This window comes from Taudactylus pleione, unplaced genomic scaffold (assembly GCF_031769625.1).
Source record: "Taudactylus pleione unplaced genomic scaffold, aTauple2 ptg000259l, whole genome shotgun sequence".
In the NCBI taxonomy this organism is placed as follows: Eukaryota; Metazoa; Chordata; class Amphibia; order Anura; family Myobatrachidae; genus Taudactylus; species Taudactylus pleione.
Genome location: NW_028284661.1, coordinates 972,416 through 990,980, shown reverse-complemented (window position 1 = coordinate 990,980; position 18,565 = coordinate 972,416). Strand labels below are relative to the sequence as shown.

Genomic DNA, 18,565 nt, shown 5'->3' with positions numbered 1-18,565 from the left:
TAGGGAGACATTAAGGAGGTGAGCCAGATGGGAACAGGCAGAAGGAGACAGGTAGGAGAGGAGACGGGAAGGGATAGGGTCAAGAGGGGAGGTGGAAGGAGGGGTGGACCAGATGAGGGCCATGACTTCCTCTCCAGAAGCAGGGGAGAAGGATGTCAGAGTTGGTGAGACAGAAGGGGAGGGGTGGTCAGGGTAAGGAGGGGAGGAGTGCTCAGGGTCTGATGGGATATGATGTCCTCACTTATGGAGTAAATTTTAGATGTAAAGTAGGTGACAAAGTCAAGGGCAGAGAGCGAGGAGGGGAGGCGAGGAGGGGAAGGGCAGAGGAGGGAGTTGAAAGTGGCAAATAGACGATGGGGGTTTGAGGACTCAGAGGAGATGAGGTTCTTGAAATATGTTTGTTTGGAGAGAGACAGGGCAGCACTGTAGGAAGAGAGAATAAATTTGAAATGGAGGAAGTCAGCCTTAGAACGTGATTTTCTCCACTGATGCTCGGCAATTCTTGAACACTTTTGCAGGTATCTGGTGCATTTGGAAATCAGTCTGTATCCCCAATAAACTTTAACTCACCCCTGTTGGAATTTACTTTGGCTCAAATGCAGGCTGTGCCTTGCCAGAGGACTTGTATGGTCTCTTTGCTTCTATGCTTGGTATTGTTTGAGTGTGCTGTGCTTTGGTCGAGCCTGTCCATGTTTCAGGTTTTCATCTATCAATGAGTCTGAATGATCTCTGTACCCCATATCATTATATTTGGTGGCAGCATTGGGATCACGTAGACATCAACCTCCAAGCACAAAAAAAATCATAAATACAGTAGGGAATGGAAGCAGCAACACTATATTACCAATACAGCAAGAATGATCAACTGCAGGACCTCTGTTATACAAGATGGATTGTGTTCCAGGCATTTGAAATCAGGGCTGTATTAATGGCAAAGCTGACTCAATGGAACCAAGAGGACCCTGGAGAAAATTATAATGAGGACTGCATCCCAGAGCTGACTGAGGGTCAGGGAACATCAATTGCAGGAGCTGTTGGCAGTGCTAGGTCAAGAAGCAGCAGTATTGGGTGCCACATTGGAAGTGCAGACCTGGAACCCTGTGGCAAGGCAGACAACCAGGCTGAGATATCAAGATGACCCACCTTTTTATGAGGCCAGTTCAGACATTGACACCCATTTACAGATTTTTGAATAAGTGATGACTAATCATGGGATTGAGGCAGCAGAGTGGCATCTCTATTTGTTAACCAGTCTGAGGGGATGAGGTCTGGAGGCGCACCATGCCCTGAGTCTAGAGCAGATACAGGCATATGAAGAGGTGTGGAGGGTGCTGCTGGCCAGATATGCAGTGAAAGCAGAATCCTATAAGACAAAGTTCTGGCCTATGGCACAAAGAGTGGATTCCTCATTTACTGAGTTCAATAACCTGTTCCGCTGGAACTGTGACAGGTGGCTGCCCGAAAATCAGGCCAGTACCATAGTGGATGTTAAAATTTTTATTATCCTGGAGCAGCTGCTTAACAAGATGCCGTTGGAGATTAGAGACTGGGTGGAAGATCAGGACCCCAGCACTCCAGATGGAAGATCAGGACCCCAGCACTAATTAGCAGACAAGTTCACAGCTAACAGGCCACAGTGGAGACTGGCCAATCCAGAGGAGAGGACAACCCACTGAAGGGCCCAGCAACATTGGTATCTCCATCAGTGGTCCCAGCACCTGGCCCAGCTATGTTCCCCAGCTATGCCAACCTTCAGCACAGAAGGACCCTCCTATGTCAGTACAGGGAGTCTTGGTTGGACCAGCTGCCATGACTCCTGAACTGCCGCCATTGAGTAACAGGGTACCCACACAAGCAGATCCCTTAGATCCCAAAGTACCAAGGAAACAGCTAATTGTTCTCATGGCAGTACCATACCTGCTTGGCTGGCTCTTGCCCATGACATCCCCATAGCAGGCCACTTAGGAATCTGTAAAACCCACACCTGCCTATTGTAGCATTTATTCTAGCTTGGACTAAACCAGGAGGTAAGATAGTATACTGTAAGGTGTCCTGCGAAGTATGCCATTGCCGTGGGTGACCTCCCGCATAGAGCTACCCTACAGTCCATGCCCATCATAGGTGAACCATTCGAGCAAGCTGCCATGAAAATTGTGGGGCAACCAAGCCGAATGACTATGCAACTAGATATCCTGAGGCAGTGCACTGGCATCCATAGATGCCAAGCATATTACCCAGGCTCTCATGGATATCTTTAGCCGCATACTATCACCCAGGAAATGGTTGCCAATCAGGGAAAACAATTTCAATTTCTAGGGGACTTGCTGCAGACAGTATGGGACAAGCTTGGAGTCCATACCTTCTGCACCACCCCCTACCATACCCAGACGAACGGGCTCTGCAAGAAATTTAACAGGACCATTAAGCAGCTGTTGCATTCATATGAGTCAGAGGGGGAGCTAGTAGAAGTCATTGTAGCAGCTATTATTCATGTACCATGTAGTGCTCCAGGATTTCCCCTTTTGAGTTTGTACATGCTCAAAGTGTATGGGGGCCTCTTCACCTAGTCTGGGAGAACTGGGAAGAGAGATGTTCTGGAACCTGATGTTCCCATCCTGGAATATGTGGTCCAAATGAGGGATAGACTGCAGCAGTTAATGCAGCTTGTGCATGACCACACACTGGGGATGCAGGAACAGCAGTGCCAGAACTACAATCAGTGGATGCAAGAAAGGGAGCTAGAAGTTGGACAGAAAGTGATGGCGCCAGTACTTACCCAAAAGCACGAGTTATAGGTGAGCTGGGCAGGGCCAAATACCATAGTAGACCAACAGGGCCAGGTAGATGACATTATTACCCTAGATCAGAAGGGGAAGTGGGTGGGTACCTACTGATAAATAGGCTAAAAGACTATGGCCCTGATTCAGCAAGGAACGCACAGATGCTGACGCACGCACCTGTCCACTGTGAGAATATGCTAATCAATGCATACTCACGGAGACCGCAAGACAAGATGCAGACACCCAGCCCCATACTATGCCGCCCATCTACCTTTACGCACAGCCTGATCAGCACGCAAGATAGCGTAAACATCGGTAACTTCGAGAACCATCAGACCTATTAGCATATTAGTGGTTGACTTGATCTGCCGCAGGTATGTGGATGCTTCCTGTGTGCAGCTTACGGTATGGCTGCGTATGACACCGCACTGCCTTAATTATGTATGTACTGTACACCGAGGGTCTGATTCAGACCCGCTTGCAAGCGATATGTGCTCGCAAGTGGCTCGATGATGGCCCAGTGCGCATGCGCACGACGGAGCCGGCTCTATTGTGCGCATGCGTGAGACCCAGGTAGCGACAGGCAAACCATCGCTCCAGGTCTCGTACCAAAGGGGGAGCGCTGTCGATGTTGAGTGACAGCACGCCCCCTTTGGTGGGTGGGCCGGGGGCATGGCTGTCCAGATGGAGGTGTTCCCATGGGAACGCCTACCATCTGAGGCCGGCCCCACTGACATCACAAGTGATGTCAGTGGGAGAGCTTTCGGTTCTGTTAGAGCCGACAGCTCTCTGGGGCTTGCGGCAACGAGACCCTACCACAAGTGTCTCGTCACAAGCACAATGGTGGCGATGGTATTGACCATCACGACCATCATCATGGCCGCTCGCTATAGCTGTGGGTGGTCACCCACAGCTATGCGAGCGGCCAGAAGGCCGCTCTAAAAAACCAGAAGGCTGGCCCTGATTCAGAGAGAGCGCTCTGTCAGAGCGTCCGGCTCTGAATCAGGGCCTGAGTACAGTGTCTAACCTGCAATGACCAGTCGCTTGCAGTCACTGCCATTGGCATGAATTGGGAAGCACTTACTGGCTGAGAGTGGCACCCCCACATTTTCAGCATTTCCTTATTTGTTTCAATGTTAGTGATCTGTAAAAGTTTCTTACTTTAAAATCATTGGTAATGGAGGTGAGCTACCAAATTACCGGAAGACTGCCATTCGCAACATTTGAAGGACTTTCTTTACTTGGACTTTGACTGACTGATCCAACATATGCCTCGCCGACACTATCAGACTTTATAAATACCAATTTACACTTCCTAAGTAGAATAAGGGATTGGAAGTTAGGGTAGTAACATATCACAAAAATAAGTATTTTACCTACCATAATACCTACCATGCAAGGCTCCTGTGGGATATCACACCTGAATGAATCTCTCCATCAGACTGATATTAATCACTTTTTGATAAGAGATATAGTATACATTTGTGACTAGAACAATTTTCACAATACAGCACAATATTGTTAAAAATTAGGGCCCTCATTCAGAGCCGCTCGTTAGCGGCAGTACGCTCGTTCCGAGCGATGTTTGCACATCTGCGCATGCGTACGCTTTTTAGTACGCATGCGCGAACCAGTCAGTGCGGCCGAAAATCGTTTGTACGCTAAATAGCGAGTGCCTGCTATTTTGAGTGACAGAATGAGGCGTATGTGGGTGGTAACAGGGGAAGGTGCTTGAAAATGGGGAGTGGAGATCCGAACGCAGGCGTGCTTAAAGGTCAAAACGGGCGTTTTATGGGTGTGTATATTTAAAACAGCAGCGTCAATGACCACGTCACTGGGTTATTTTAGAGCCAGAACTGCTCGCAAATTTGTGGTAGCAAACACCAACCACAAGAATAGCGAGCAGTTCATACGCTGGTCGATGTACTCGATTAATCTAATAAATAGCGGACATGACGTATGGTGCGAGCGGCCAGGGGGCGTTTTTAACAAATAAACGAGCGTATGTTTTGCTCGTTCGTTCAGACTTAGAGGTGTGAACAGACTGCAATGTGCGTACGGATCATTTGAATAGCCACCCCTTGTTTTTAAACGAACGACCACAAATAGCGAACGGCTCTGAATCAGGCCCTAGATTCACTGTTTATTGGAGGGGCCGGAATCATCCAGCACAATATGTTTATTTTTGTTTTGGCACAGCACACGTAAGGTCATGATGTACAGAACAGAGGAGTGAGGAGCCACTGCTACTGTGAGGAGGAGAAAGCAAAATATAAATGGTAGATAAGTGAATCTGCTTGAGAGACACTGAAAGGGGGAAAGCTGAGTTTAAGGAGAGACACAGGAGAGCACTGAGGCTGCTGAAGAGACACAGGGAGTAGCTGAAGCTATGGAGAGACACAGGGAGATCAAAGGTTGCTGGAGAGGCATGGTTGGGGCTGAGGCTGCTGCAGAGACACATTGGGAAGCTGAGGCTGCTGCAGAAACATGGGAGGGTGAGCTGAGTCTATGAGGAGACATGAAGGGGCAAGCTGAGAGACACAAGGGAGGATGAGGCTATGAAGAGACACATTGGGACCTGAGGTTGCTATAGAGACACAGGAGGTAAAGCTGAAGCTGCTGGAGAGAAACGGGGGGAGCTGATGCTGCTGGAGAGACACAAGGGAGGGACTGATGCTGCTGGAGAGACACAATGGGTAAGGGGATGGATATTTTCTGCAACCTTCCAGATTAGAAGGAAAAGGCTGGGACACAATACATTTTTATTAAGACACCAATTCTACAAGAAAACATTGTATTATGATGACATTGGTTATATTCCTACTTAAACACAATTCTTCCGGACCATGTGATTGCCTACATGAATAGTGAATGACGACTGAAGTTATGGTCTGCCCAGGGGGAATTAATTTCTTCAGAGGTCCCTGATTGCAGAAAAACCTCTATATAGGTAAGAAAAGACTCAAGCTGATTAGCATGCACATAGCGGGGAGGGTGCAAAAAAAATTTGTGAACAGGGCCCCAAGATTTCTGTTGCTGGCCTTGATTAGCAGCCAACATTTATTATCAATTCTGCGACAGATACTTCCTGCTAGGGAGACGGCGCATCAGCAACAAAGTGAAAATATTTTTTAGCTGTACAATACAGTAAATAAAAGTTGTTTTGTGTTAAAACATTTTTTAGGCTGATTCAGAGTTTAATTTATGCCAATCTGAGGATGGTATCTTGCCTAAACTCTAATTGCACATGCTCTGTAAAAGGACCAATGCAGAGTCGCTCTGATTTTAATCCCATCTACATTTGTGACTGCAGAGAGGGAACTGAGAGATAACGTGGCATCCCACACAGGAAAAGTTTAGAGGGGGCATATTAATAAATGCAGGGTTGGATTCGGATGCGGTCAGGATACAGGTGGGTCGGGTATCCCGACACCCACATCCCAACATGGGACTAAAGATAGGCTTCAAAGTCCCGATGCCTATCATTAGCCCCGCTACTAAATCCAGACACCAGACTTACCGAACAAAGGTAAGCCGGGTGTCTTAGCGTGTAGCCACAGGGGGGGGGAGGGTTAGCTTTAGGGACCCCTGGGGGGAACTTAGGGTTAGGCACCCCCTGCGAGGGTTAGGGTAGGGAAAGGGGGGTTAGGGTTAGGCACCACTAGGGGGGATTAGGGTTAGGCACCCACCCCCCGAGAGTGTTAGGTTTAGAGTGCAGGGATGGGGGGTTAGGTTTAGGCACTAATGGGGGGAAGTTAGGGATAGGCACTAGGGGGTAGGTTTGGCTTAGGCACCACTAAGTGAGGGTGAGGGGAGGGTTAAAGCACTTACCTGCTGCAGTCGGGATTCTGACCCGTTGGCTGCCGCTGTCAGGATTTGATCCGGCGGCATTACATACCGATAAAGGAAAACCATCTAGTATAGGACACTTGCAAGTGTGCTGATGATGATGGCTGGTAATATATGAGACATGCAGACAGATGTATAGTGCAGTGAAGGTACATCTTTTCATAAGGGCGAATAAATGCATTTTTTCTATATATGCTTCTTTCGAGCAATGATGTTGACTTACTTCCAACTCTGTTTAAGACACTGTTATAGGTGCCTGTGCTTGAAAAATGTTGATTCTATTTTTAAAATTTTGGATAGTGACTGTATTCTTTGGGGTAAATTTACTAAGAGTCGAGTTTTGTCGAGATTGCAATCTCGGGTGAGTTTTGGCATGCTTTTCTTCTTGCAAATTTACTAAAGACAAACTCGGTGAGTTTGGGAGAGATTGCAAAAACTCACTATCGGTCAAACTCTGAAGTACTTTTTATGAAAAAGATACAACTCGGGCATTTACTAAGAAACAAGATTACAATCTCGGATATAATTGTAGCAAACTACAGTTAATTAGGAGTTTCAAATAGACCACCTCCTGAGCTGCGAGTATTCCAGAAACATACACAGATCAGTGTTATTTGTGTATGTTTCTGCTTTGTAACCTTTTCTAAATTGTAAATAAAAAAAAAATTATGTAGGGTCCCCCCCAAAAGCATAACCAGCCCCAGGCTGTTCAGCCAGTCCTGATTCCTAAAAATATGGGGAGAAAATGAATACGGTCCCCCCCGTATTTTAGGAATCTGGCTGCTGAGCCTGTCCTGGTTTTAAAAATTAGGGGAAAAAATGTCATGGGTCCCCCTATATTTAAAACCAGCACCAGGCTCAAATCTGGCTGGGGTGTAATGCCACAGCCAGGGGACCCTATCACTGGGTCACTCCAGCCAAAGCATTTGCACCCCAAGTCGGGGATCTATGGGGAGGTGGGGACCCACCCAATAAAGTGATCCCCCCTCTCCAATCACCCCAGGCTTAGTCTGAAGCCCAGGGCTCTTCCCCACACCCCTGGGCTGTGGGTATGGGGGTAATAGTGGGGAAAATAGTGATAAACTGTTGTATTTTACAGTGGAATTAGAGGTGCCAGAATGCCTGCCGTTTGGCACCTGTAGTTTCACGGTAAAAAACAATAGTTTATGTGAATACTTTGGCTGGGATGGCACGGTGATAGAGTCCCCTGGCTGTGGCATTACACCCCAGCTGGTTTTAAATATAGGGGGATCCCTATGCAATTTCCCCCCCCTATTTTTGAAACAGAACAGGCTCAGCAGCCAGGTACTGGTTCCTAAAATATGGGGGGACCCTATTAACTTTTTCCCCCTAATTTACAGGTACAACACAAGCAGCCTTCATATATCACAATTCTGGTAATGTCAGACCATGTCGACATGTTATTGCTGACATGCTGAATTTTTACATTTTGAACTACAGCCTTCACTTTATATTGCAAGTTTATTTCATGATACAATACCGAAGTTGGTGTTGCCAGGGACAAAACATATCATAACCATGGCTCATATGAAAATTTAGGGGAGGCAATGCCAGTCCATGTTCCCGGAGAAGCTCGCCCTGCTCTTCTGAACATGTCTTGCACTGGGACAGGAACAATTGGCGTGAAGCCCCATATGAAAAGGAAAGCAGGCCAGGTGAAATTACTTGAAGTATAGGGCAGGATTGACACTCCCAATTCACTATGTGACTAATGCACCCAACAACTGTTCTGGAGTAGAAATTTGCAATAAAATGGTTTGGTGACCATTATTTTGACATTGAATCTGCACTGCACTACTGTCCCTGTGTCTGTGCTGTGCTAAACAAGGGCACCTGATGACCTATTTTCCCAAAGTATCTTGAATATGAGCTAGAAACTAGATGACTGATAAGTTGCTGATATAGGTACCAGGAAGACACCACTTACTGATGAATGGTGGGCTATAAATATATTAGTCCAGTAGTATTAATAGAAGACGCAAAGTACAGTAGTATTTGGGGGAACATTTTCTGCAGCAGAATTCCAAGATGAGTTTCTAAGAATTCCAATTTCAATCTCTAATAGAAGTTACATGTATAAAATACAAATACCGTATATACTGTTAGGTATAACTATATATCATGTTACATAGATCTCATTTGTACAGTAAGTGTATCAACTTAAATAAATTAATGGAAAGATGGTACTGTCAAATAGAAGACAAGGAGATGAAAAATACTTTCAATACTTAACGTGATCTTTATTATTAAAATTACAATAATAAATATACAGTAGGAATGTCTCTATATAAATATATTTTTAAGCATAAAAACAATCTAACATCAGAAATATAACTTGAATGTGTTTACTAAAAAATGTCGAAACTTTTCCAAATAATATTTGCTTTATTTCTTATTTTCCCCAAAAACGTTATATGTTTCATCAAGTCTTTCAGTCCTTCCTCAACCAACCAGTGCAGAATGTATTAATATCTTCTCAGTTTTATCCACAGATCTGCAGACAATGAGTTCTACAAATTTTACATTTCCTGGTGTATAGAAATTCCCCCTGCCTTGGTGAAAATGATAAGGCGTCCATTCATTTATTGTGACAAAAACATAATAACCTCTTATGCTAAGCTTAACTTCTAAATGAAATAACCACACAGACAACGATAGCTTGGTTCGAATTAGAATTGATATATTTATTAAATTGCAAATTTATTTTAATTAATGAGGGTGACAAAAGAAGGCGCTACCACTACCTAGCTCTAGCCAAGATAAATCTTACCATAAAATTGGGGGACGACTAAAATGCCCCCACTTCTCCAAAAGCGTAACCTGCGCTGTGCAATTCTCACCGCCCCTTACTTTGGCACAGTCCGGACACTTCCGCAAAGAATAGTGCCCGATTGTCCAACCCACATAGGTAGGACCCACTCGCCGTCCTTCAAAAGGGCAAGTGCCTCACAACGACCGCTTATGCCACTTGTGGCCGCTGGTTAGTAGCGCCTTCCCACCATGCCAGGTTCCCTGAACCGCAGCCTGCCACCCAACAACAAAACTAACTATTCGAAAGCAGAAAAAATACCTTTAAGAAAAATTCCCATCCCCAAAGGCAATAAATGTACCCCATCTGACCTAAAATAATGTGAATTCTCAAGAACCAAAAGAGGGTGCCTGATTACAACACCCCCGGCAGCCGACACAAACTTAACCACTGCAATGTTTACTTTCTTCCTGGCTTTGTCCAAAGCAGCTACATCAACGGACCCTCTTCAATTTCCGACCACACTATATACACCCCAGCCAATGGGAGAACACTCTATCCAAAACCTATTTAATTCTTAGTATCAGCTTGATTCCCTTAATCTGACCTACATCATTCCCTCCTAAATGTAGAATCAACCAATCGGGACAGGCCCATTGCCTCTCCTGCCTAAAAAGCAAATCCAAAGGGAGTCCCAATGCAATCCTCGGATTCCAAACCATCTAACTGTGCGGCCACCCATTAGCATAGCCGCTCTTTTAGCTAGAGGGTGTCTTTCAGCCCAAAACATATAGGAGTTGCCCACCAGCCATACTTGCTCCGTAGAGCCCGTAGATGCTGAAAAAGAAGACACTTAACCATCAGATAGTGTACTGTGAACCCAAAACCATGTAAATGATAGTGTACTGTGAACCCAAAATCATGTAAATGAACAACACATGCGATATACAATATTAGTACATAAACCCAGGCGAAAGAGAAAACGTAAAAAACCTTCCGTGGACCACTTGTATAGCCAATTAGAACCAAGGCCCCCTCGGAGGAAAAATTAAAAAATCTCTTCACATCCACAGTTTTTGAAAGCTAATCTTTCAAAAACTGACAGGTAAGCAGCGTTTCTGAGTTGGCGCAACATCACAAATTATCACAACATACATAACTTTTAAATGCAGCTGATTTACACCTCTCCATCTGCTGAATAGCAGCCGCTGGCAGTCGTTCCGCCGCAGCACACGTAGCAGCGCCAATGCAAAAAGAGTGAGTACCATACTCCTCACTCTTCAAGCCTAAAGCAAGTAAACATTGCCTAAAAACCGCCACAAACTGAAATTTCGTAAGAGGGGAAGAATCTACATGAACTAAAAATTGAAAACCCCCCGCCGGCTTTGATTGACTGTAAAGGGCCGCAAGGCGCAAAGGGCAGATGTCAGGTATGGCATGGGATTTAAGGGAAACCCACTTCCCGCGGCCAGTCTGATCCGTTTTAGTACGGGGAATTTTACACAAGGTCCCATAGTAAGCTCAAATCAATGGGCCTGCGGCAGGTCTCTATCGGGCCCAACCTTTAAGAGCCCTATATAGCACAAAGGTCTTGGTGGGATCAGGTTTGTGATACATCTTCGAGTGAAAGGAAATACCCGCTAACGCTGTAGCCATGGCTGCCTTAGATCTACCCCTTTCATAGTGACCCCAAACAAATGCTAACAAGCAATCCTCCTGGGACTTACCCGCATCCCCATACTTAACCCTGTAAGCCTCCCAGTCCTGCCACGCAGATGTGTATGCCCGTAATGTAGATGGTGCCAAGGACTTACGCGCCATCCAAGCTACGCCTGTTCGATAATCAGCAAGACATAAGGAGGACATGTTAAGCCAATAACAGCAGCCCCAGGCACCAAAGCGCAAAATCTAGAAAATTGGAAACGTGACAAAGCATCCGCTATGTCATTTTCAACCCCTAGTACGTGTTCTGCTGAAAAATTTATGTTAAACTGTAAACACCACAGCACCAAATGCCTCAGAAGCCGCAAAGCCTCAGGGGAAGAGGAGCGCTGATTGTTAACAGCATGTACTACCCCCAAATTGTCACACCGAAATTCCATGCTCTGATTCGCCAATCTGGTGGCCCAAAGCTCCACAGCCACAATTATTGGGAATAGCTCCAGTAACAATAGATTGGCCATGATACCCTGTGCAAACCATGCTAGCGGCCAATGCGCAATGCACCATTCCCCTTGAAAAAATGCTCCGAAACCCGTAGACCCGGCCGCATCAGTAAATAATTGCAGAGTGGAATTAAAAACCGCACTAGAGGGCCACATGAGTTCCTGATTAAAATTTGACAAAAAGGAAAACCACACTCGAAGGTCATCCTTGATTTCCCTAGAGAGGCGGATGGTATGATGCGGCTTTAGCACACCCGTCGTTGATTTCTCAAGATTACGGCAAAAATTTCGCCCCATAGGAATAATCCGCCAAGCAAAATTAAAAGAGCCTAAAAGGGACTGCACCTGCTTCAACCGGAGCCTTTCTAGCTGTAAACATTCCTGTATTTGCCCCAAAAGCTTCTGGACCTTATCTGCCGGGAGGCGGCAGTATCCCGCCCTGGTATCGACCTCGATACCCAAATAGGACAAATAAAAAGTGGGGCACTCTGTCTTTTCATGAGCAACTGGAACCCCCAAAACATGAAACAACGAGCTGGCTGAAAACAATTTTTTTTGACAAATATAGCTGTTTCCTGGACCTATAAAGAAAAAATCTTCTAAATAATGGGCAACACCATGTTGACTTGTGCCCGCGACAATGCACCAGTGAAGGAATGTGCTGAATTTCTCAAAATAGGCACAGGAAACAGAACACCCCATGGGCAGATACTTATCAACGTAGAACGTACCCTCCAACTTACAACCCATATAGCGCATGGAATCGGGGTGCAATGGCAGTAGCCGAAAAGCCGATTCGATATCTAACTTTGCCATTAACGCCCCAGGGCCAAAAGTGCGAATCAAACACAGGGCCTCATCAAACAGCTGATACTGCACCCTGCAAAGCTCCTTGGGAATGGCGTCGTTGACAGAGCCCCCGCGCGGATGAGACAGATGTTGGAGTAAACAGAATTTGCTGGGAACTTTCTTGTGCACCAACCCCAGGGGGGAAATGCACAAACCCGGCAGGCGTTCCACATCGAAAGGACCGCACATACGTCCTAATTGAACTTCCGTATCCACCCTCTGCCGCACCACCAGCGGTAACTCCCTCGCCGACCTGAGATTCCTATGGACAACTACTTGGAAAGAAACGGAAAATGAAAACCTAAGTTAAAACCCTCAAACAAAAACTTTGCATCATCCCGCATAGGATAACGCTCCAACCACTTACTAAGTTCCTCTAAAACAATGGGTGTTGGCGCCCTATTTAGTGGCCCCAGCGCACCACACCTGCCCTTGCAGTCCTTGGCTGGGTGTCCTCCCCCACAATTGCGTCAGGAGTGACGAAAACGACAATTCGCCCCTTTAGTACATTTCCCATCATTGAAGGCAAAGCATTTACCTTTTGCCATATACCCTGAGTTGCCCTTCCCTACTACACTCGGCTTCTTATATTGACTCTCTAATGGGTTTTTATTATTTTGGGTTACCTCTATCGACACCTCTACATCTTTTACCCCTAAAGGCATGACCGAATTCCCTTTTTGCTTATGACGAAATTTTTCATCGTAATATCTCCAAACATAACCCCAAGAAGCCAAGAACATATCATGAACGAGGTAAATATATTTAGCATGTTCATGTGTTCCCCTGACATAGTTTCAAGGTAACAAGCTGCCAAGACTAAAATACCCCTCATCCAATGATGGGATACTGCGAAAAGCATTCTCCCCAATGCCACCTGTCTTCTTGGCCTTCTCAAAATGCTGCTTCATGTCATCCGTGAGAGTAAACATATCAATATATTTCCCCTTTCTTATCTTTTCCGGGATTCTTTTCCTTAAACCCCTCGTAATAGCGGTATTGGCGCAATGCACCATATCATAATATGGTGGCACTTCCGTAGGAGCAGCTGTTTTCTCAGGACCCTTGCTCTTTGTCGCTTTCTTGACTATGTGATGCGCAATCAATTTTGCTAATTTCCGCGGGCGTTTAGGGGACCCCGACGACTCGCTGCTAGTACATGAATCAGATGAATAACTGTCATTGGAAATTTGTGCAGATGTATGCTCACCTGTTCCTGAAGGGCCCGGAAGCTCCGAATCCTCCGATATCACTCCTGCCGTCCCCGTAGTATTGCTCCCTGATGCCGCAACTTTGTCCTGAGACACGTACCTCTTTCTACGTACTACCGCATCTGGTACCGCAGCTGTCGCTGAACCACTAGGGAGAACATTGGGTGTGGCAAAAGACGTGTTAAAATCCATGGAGGACACTGACTCAGCAACTGGGGGTGGGGGAGGGGGGGTGGGGTCGGAGGGATGGGAGGCACCTGCGGGGCAGTAACAGGAACAGTTTGACACAATTGGGAAGCAGGGCTAAAATAAGGGGCGGAAACTACTGGTTACTGAGGAAAACTCTGCTGCAGAGCGTTTGGTGGGGGGTATGCAGGCAACCAAGCCACGGGTGAAGCATAAGCAGGGTGCCAGGAGCCTATGGGCTAAGTGGCTGTTGTGACCCCAGAAAACTCGGCTGACCATAAGGAAATTGGCTAAAAGTAGGGGCCGAGGAGGTGTATGAGGGGTAAGAAACAGTCATAGGGGGGAAACCGGAATGCTGGGGAAAAACATGATGTGCGCCTAATGACCATGTGGTTTGCACTGCCTGGGGAGAGAAAACCACCAAAGGTACTTGAGAATTGATCGGATTCGACCCTGACATCTGGAAACACGGTTGCCGAGCCGTACTGACAGCAGGCACGGCCTGATAAAGAGGGGCATTAATTGGCAAAGTATTCACAGCATAACCCGCAAAAGTATTATGAGAGTTTAAAATAGTGGGCTGAGGGTGTAAACTATAACTTGCTGACCATGAGCTTCCAGTGCTCATGGCCTGCACATATGCAGCTGAAACAGCAAGTGGCACCCTAGGCAAATGTGTGACAGGCTCAGCCATCACAGGAGCTGCAGAGCTTTCCCTGGCAGCCCCCAAAATGGCGCCTGTGGAGGTAGCGGCTGGCAAGGGCCCTAAGACCTCCACAGAGAGGCCAGGGGTCCATATGCCACTTGCCGCTTTATTATTATTGTTTAGCACAGCTGAGGATTCCCTGTCCCTGGCATGCGCCTCATCACATGACCCTTCTCCAGCCCCAGCATCCACTGCAATGCCCGGAAGGACACCCGGGTCACACAGGACACCAGGACCACTGGCAGGTAAGGCGGGCAGTGAAAGTACCGTGGCCGTGGATTCCACCAAGCCCAACCGCCGCCCGCACAGGCAGCAGGGGCCTGGAGGAGGGAAACTGGGGAGCTGCTTCACCGCCCGATTGAAGAATGGGCTGAACACCGGTGGGCTCCCCAGGTGAAGGAGGGCACGCCAAGAACACAGGCCGGCGGTGGCCCGTGGCCGCGAGTGGGCGAGCTGCATCCACTAAATGGAGGGGAGGGGATGCAGATCGCTTGGGATGGGGCATCCTGACTGGGCAAGGGAGATTAACAGGGGCAACACAGCACAACATTAAGGTGGGAAAGGATTAGTGAAGTAAAGCAAGCAAGGGAGGGGGGGAGGCTTAAACGGGGTATGGGTTGAAATTAGCTAAAGAGGACAAGAAAAATTTTATAGTAATAAACAGGAAAGTAAAGAAAAAATTACAAGAGAAAATGAGGCTTAGACAGTGGAGGACGGAAAAACTGGCACAATTCCTGAAGTAATGCAAGAGTGATACAGGTTTAACCTCACAAACTAAAAACTGCCTAGCAACAGCTTCTCTAGGCTACCCATCACAAAAAATGTAGGCTTCTTAAATAGTCTCCCGCTTAGGCAGCCCTCATCTAGTCTTGTACAACCTGTCTGTCACTGCCTGCAGAAAATTAGTACAGTATACTGCCTTTCTGTGCACTGCACTAGGCTGCTAAAGGGAAGGTATATGGCCATTCAGGCATAGACCAATCATGTGCTGAGTCTCTCCTATATGTCATGAGGAGAAAAATCTGTAGCTGCCTGATCTGTAGGGGAAAGAGAGTGAGCACTGTCTGTCTGATCTGGCTTGTCTCCCAGTGGTGTCAATGTGATGTCCTATGAGCTTGTCTTCCAGCACTGTGTGCTGGAAGACAAGCATTTGTCTTCCAGTGTGTCTATATACCCTGTTAGTCTCTTTTAAAGCACTGCTAGTGTGTCCATCTGTATTTCCTGTGAATATGCCTTCGATCCATATCAATGTGTGCGTCTCTCAGTCTGTCCTGGGAGCGTGTCTTCCAGTACTGTCCAAGTGTCTGTCCATCAGGTCTGCTTGTGTTTCTGTCTGTCCTTGTCTTGTCTGTGTGTCATTAAGTCCTATAAGTAGCCCATTGATGTGCGGTGAGGTGAGGCAGAACCTATCCTGTCATACTTAGGCATACTCCAGAGTTTTGACTATAAAAATTTCAAGAAAATATTCTAAATATCTTCTTTGTATTATTCTAATCATTTTTAGAGTCAAATGTCTGGAGTAAAAAGTGTATGACAGGTGAGGCACTGCCTCCCCCATCTACCTTTTCTGCACATCTCAGATCAAAACACACAAATTTCCAGCACTATATACTGCTGCACCTTTGTATAATGCCCACATGAACCCTTAGGTTCATATATGTATCTGTAAATCTGGCTCTGAAACTAGCCAGTGCCTCCCCAGCCATTTACTTCACCGCACGTCACTTAATAGCCCCTTCACAAGCTAAGTTGCTTTTCTGATGCAAAGTGGAAGTCAATAGCAATGCATGGGTATGTGAAATATTGACTGTGATTGTTAATATGTAAGTATTTGTTCTAAGGGCTCAAACACACCAGGTAACCAAGAAAACTTAAAACAATAGCATCTTATTTGCAGTCCAGTTAACAGCATCAGCCCCATGGTGGATGCAGCAACAACTTTAGTCTCTATGGTAAATGTACCTTACTGTATAGCTGAACACACCTGAAAGCATATTTGCCTAATATCCCGGAAGTTGCAGGAAGCTCATGATGTTTCTGGTAGTCTCCCACACCCCCAAGGATGGATCTCCTGCATTCCGTCCCTTTCTAGTGAAGTGGGCAAGTTCGGGTGATAATATGGAGAATCTCGAGTCCATAGGGAGGGTGCAGGACAAAATGATGCAAATCGCATCATTTGTCATTCCCCGTACACACTGAACCGCAAATCGCATCATTTTGTCATGCCCCCTACACACTGAACCGCAAATCGCATCATTTTGTCATGCCCCCTACACACTGAATGGCAAATCGCAGTTATTTGACATGATGGGGTGGGGTCTACTGATGTGGAGAGCCCGTTCCTGCTCCCCAAAACTGTAAGCTGCATGTCCTCTCCTGGCTTCTCCCGGAGAGGAGACAATAAAAATCAGCAAGTATGAAACACACGACGAAATGGCAAATTCAGCTAATTTCACTGCATGTAATATGTTATTTTATTGTGTGTAAAAACCATTTTATCCTCTTGAGCATTCTACTTATATCAATAGATAAAGATAAGGCAGTGTGATTAAGCAACTCAACCATACTGTACTTGTTATGTACATAAAACAATTTAAAGCATTTGTTTTAGGCTTATTGCTGCAGTTGCGTCGGGTTCCTAAATCAAGCATTCAGAAAACCCCTGTAGAAATCCTGCATTTGCCTCTGCATTAGTAATATTCCATTTATAACACCGTTTTTTGTTACAGTATATGCGATCTGGGAAGTGGTGGTGGGGAAATGTCACATTTTTATTTCCTCTCACCAGAAATCACCAGAGATGATGCGCAAAGCAGTTGTGGTTCAGTGCAAAATACAGTACTGGATAAGTCACATGCCTCATTTTGTGCTGGAAGTGGCACTCTTAGTAACACAAAAAAAGCATAGGCGTGGATAAAGATGACTGTATTTGTGGTGATGCAGATATTTTATGGATAAAGTAGTACAGGTTGAGTCTTCCATATCCAAAATGCTTGGGACCAGGGGTATTTTGGATAATGGAATATTCTGTATTTTGGAATTATTGCATATCATAATGAAATATCTTGGGAATAGGACCCAAATATACACACAGCCTGCAGATAATTTTATACAATATTTTCAATAATTTTGTGGTTCAAAAAACGTTTGTGCACAGAAATGAAATTCATTTATGTTTCATATATACCTTATACACAAAGCCTGAAGGTAATTTTATACAATATTTTTAACAATTTGTGCCTTAGACAAAGTTTGTGTACATTGAACCATCAAAAATCAAAGGTTTCATTATCTCAGTCATGCCAAAAAAATTCCGTATTTCGGAATATTCCGTATTTCGGAATATTTGGATATGGGAGACTCAACCTGTATGTACCTTTCTAAGTACAGAGTAGGCACATAGATAATTCTGGTTAAAAAATATATATTTTGCAGAGCGAGAATTTAGATTGAAATTTTCATTGCTTTGAAGAAGACACACTTATTTTTAGTCTGCAAAATATCTTGATCTTTTCCCCAGTTTAGAGCTGGTAGTTGTTGTGTCCTGTCTGATACTATATATTTCTAGGTGAACATTCTTGTAAGTAACATGTCTTAAAAATATGTCTGATAACTGCTCACCCTCATGAATAATTAAGATATAAACAAGGCTTGCCTCAGGAGCATTTAGAAAAAAAATGGTGTTTAAGAGGAGAAGAGGTGGTTCTAAAGGGAATCGGTACGGGATGCCGGTGCTCAGGACACCAGCGGTCAAATTCCCAATGCTGGCATCCCGACAGAGATAGGATACTGACACCTGTCGGTAGGTATCCTAACCCTCCCCCTCTCCCTACCCTAACCCTCCCTCCTCAGTGTCTGAACCTAACCTCACCCCCTAGTGCTTATACCTAACTTTTCCCTCCCCGCACTCTAAACCTAACCCTCCCCCCCTAGTGCCTAACCCTACCCCTAGTGCCTAACCCCTTACCCTCTCCCGAACCCCGCTACTTACCTTCGTGATGCCTGCGCCGGGATTCTGACAGGTGTCAGAATTCCGGCGCTGGTATTCC

At 45.8% G+C, this 18,565-nt stretch overlaps 1 pseudogene; it reads right to left on the bottom strand.

Annotated features, from left to right (window-relative positions):
* Nucleotides 1-13,210: 13,210 nt before the first annotated feature.
* Nucleotides 13,211-18,565, bottom strand: part of LOC148514742 (G protein-coupled receptor family C group 6 member A-like) — a 55,409-nt pseudogene continuing 50,054 nt past the window's right edge.